Source organism: Balaenoptera musculus, chromosome 2 (assembly GCF_009873245.2).
Source record: "Balaenoptera musculus isolate JJ_BM4_2016_0621 chromosome 2, mBalMus1.pri.v3, whole genome shotgun sequence".
Taxonomy (NCBI): domain Eukaryota; kingdom Metazoa; phylum Chordata; class Mammalia; order Artiodactyla; family Balaenopteridae; genus Balaenoptera; species Balaenoptera musculus.
In genome coordinates, this window is record NC_045786.1 from 24,149,592 (window position 1) to 24,153,063 (window position 3,472).

At 43.8% G+C, this 3,472-nt stretch overlaps 1 non-coding gene across 1 annotated transcript; it reads left to right on the forward strand.

Annotated features, from left to right (window-relative positions):
- Positions 1-770: 770 nt before the first annotated feature.
- LOC118891370 lies at positions 771-877 on the forward strand. Its single transcript, XR_005018954.1, has one exon. It is a non-coding gene; the product is annotated as a U6 spliceosomal RNA (small nuclear RNA).
- The last annotated feature ends 2,595 nt before the right edge of the window (positions 878-3,472 follow it).

Sequence of the window (3,472 nt, forward strand, 5' to 3'; positions counted from 1 at the left end):
CATGATTTCCTGATGGTCACCTAAGCAAGGCAGCAGAGTCAGAGCTAGCACAAAGCTCCAGGCTCTACTTTCTGCCCGTGCTTGTTGCTAAGTTCTTCATAGCAGGGAAAGGAAAGGTATTAGCATTTACAGATCCCCTGTACACTGGGCAGTATGTCAGGCCCTTTATATAGGGGACCTCATCAGAGCAGATAAGTGGCCAGAGTCAAACTACTCACCCAATCTACTACCGTCAAAAGCAACTTAAAACCACAGTGAGATATCACCTCATACATGTTAGGATGACTATTATCAAAACAGCGACTGCAATGAAAGACAACAAGTATTGGTGAGGATGTGGAGAATTTGGAACCCTTGCACACTGTTAGTGGGAATGCAATATAGTGCAGTCTTTATGGAAAACAGTATGGAGGTTCCTCAAAAAATTGGAACTAGAACTACCGTATGACCCAGAATTCCAATTCTGGATGCATATCCACAGGAATTAAATTCCAGATCTCAGAGAGAGATACGCTCTCCTATGTTCACGGCAGCATTGTTCACAATAGCCAAGACATGGAAGCAACCTAAGTGTCCACTGATGAATGAATGAATAAAGAAAATGTGATGTACACATACAATGGACTATTACTCAGCCTTAAAAAAAGAAAATAAAATCCTGTAATTTGTGACAGTACGGATGAAGCTTGAGAACATTATTCTAAGTGAAATAAGCCAGTCACAGAAGGACAAACACCGCATGATCCCACTTCTATAAGGAAATTAAAATAGTGCTCTCTTCGGCAGCACATATACTAAAGCTGGAACGACACAGAGAAGATTAGCATGGCCCCTGTGCAAGGATGACATGCAAATTCATGAAGCATTCCATATTTTAAAAAAATAAAATAGAAGCAGATCGTAGAATGGTTGTTGCCAATGGGTACACAAGATGAATAACTTCTAAGACTGTGCTGTACAACACTGTACACTGTTAACAATACTGTATTGTGCACTAAAAATCTGTTGAGAGTAGATCCCATGTTGTGTGTTCTTACAAAAAAAAAAAGATGTTTCTAGGAATGTGAGTTATATGCATGAACCAAGACAGTGAGATTTCAGTGAAATAATGTGTTTACCACACTGTCGTGCATAAAATATCCAATGTAAAGACACATGTAGAGGGACTTCCCTGGTGGCACAGTGGTTAAGAATCCGCCTGCCAGTGCAGGGGACATGGGTTCAAGCCCTGGTCTGGGAAGATCCCACATGCCACGGAGCAACTAAGCCCGTGCGCCACAACTACTGAGCCTGCTCTCTAGAGCCCACAAGCCACAACTACTGAGCCCTCGTGCCACAACTACTGAAGCCTGTGCGCCTAAAGAAGCCACCGCAATGAGAAGCCCGCACACCGCAACAAAGAGTAGCCCCTGCTCGCTGAAACTAGAGAAAGCCCTTGCACAGCAACGAAGACCCAACACAGCCAAAAATAAGAAGAGTCAGGTACTATGGGGGAAAAAATCATCTATATGGTCACCAAAAAATTCCTGGTAAGGCAAGGGATTTGGAAATGGTACCATTGCCTAGGAGTTGATACTGAAAGCATTAAGCTATTTGACTTACACGATGTAAACAGATATTTACCACGTGCTTATTACGTAAATACAAACATGTTAGTAGGAGTGCAAACATGGGTAAAAGAGAAGTCGGTCCTCAAGGAACTTGCTGTCTAATTGGGAAGATAAGAAAAGCAGATATATAATTATTTCATACTTTACCAGATGGGAGAGCTTGGACAAAATATTCAGATTTCCTCTCCATTGGATGGATGATGGAGTCAACCAGGACTGAGGGAGGAATGGTGAGATGGGGCCAACTTGGGGAAAAGGTCACCCTGGCACGCTGAGAAGGGGATGCCTGCCCGTGACAGCGGCCTGACCGTCTTCATAGACGTCCCTTGCAGAGTCACCAGCAGGAGGACACCTCTCGGCCCAAGTCAAGTCTTTTTTCTGATCCTGAGTAAACGCAGTTAGTGACTTTTGTTCCCTGGATACTTGCTACTCCAATAAAATTGCTTATTTAAGTACGATCTGAGCCCAATGTAGACTCCAAGCCACACTCACCACGCTCCGTTTATGACAGGAGGGGATCCGTCCTCTCAGTGATATATACAAGCCCCAGATGGAGGGTGTTTTGCCACCTCCCAGAAACAAAAAGCTCTCCTTAAGCTCAAGTTTAAATTACATTCCCGAATTCCTTTTTGTTCTTTTGTAGAAAAGGCTAAAATCTTGAAGCTGCAGAAGTTCGCCATTGCATGTCCCCCTTGTCATTAGCTCACTGCCCCTCCTCACCTTTTGTTTTCTCTGCTCTCTGCAGCTACCCGGATCTCACGGACATGCAAACCCCTGCAGCTGAGACACTCAGTTCGCCCTGCACAGGAAAGGAAAGCAGAGACAGTGTGTTCATTTAATACCTTCCAAGCAACTCCGTGTCTTCCTCCGGGATCACCCCCTTTCGCTCTTGAGCCTGTGCCTATGTACATGCCTGGCTCGAGACGCAGTTAAACTTTCACACGCACAAATCAGAATAGCAATCCCCAAGGGCCCTCGATCCCTTTCCAGCCTGACTAGCATCATGCAGGGCAAACGGTCCAAGTTGGCTTGCCCAGAAAGTGGGAAGGCTGTGTTATGGAAACACTGCCTGGTGTCATGGCAACAGAACAGATAACATCCCCCACGCCTGCCTCCATGGCCGGCTGGATGTGTGTCTAAGACATGACGGCAAAGAACCAGCCACCTTCAGAATCAATCTTATTTTAGGGAGGAATTAAGTCTCCATGTCCTTTGGATGATGAATGACTGCTACCCCAAGGGCCATATCTATAGAGACAGTCACAAGAAACAAAGAAAAAAGACCCATGACTTGCTTCAGTTCATCCTTCATTGGAATATAATATATAGTTTTATTCTTACATAAGGAGGAGAATTTATGTCAGACTTTCATCCTGTTCTTTGTACATGATCTTACTGAGTGCTCACCACCAGCCACCCATGCATACGCTATTTGCACAGTGTTGTAGGACACTCCATGGGGTTTATTCCTAAGAGAACAACTGTCTCTGCCCTCAGGCGTCTATCCTCAAAAGTGCAAAAAAATAAAATGAGGCTTCTCCTTGAACCTCAATCTTTGCTTTAAAAATAGGGAGGGAGTGAAATGGTTGCCTAGCATATTAGAATAAACATTTTCTCACCTTTTAATCAATCACATAGTTGTTAGTTGTCAACTAAGGATGGAGAAAAAAAACATCTGTTATCTGTGAATGGAAACCTGGTACAAACTTGCACCATCCTTGAAACTAATGTGCTTCCAGGGCAAATTTCCCTGCCACAAATTGGCATGTGCTTTAGGCAAATACAGAGCAACTGTAGAATTAAACAGGTAGAACATAACTGGAAAAGTGGAACTTGACATGAAAACAGCACATTATATTCTA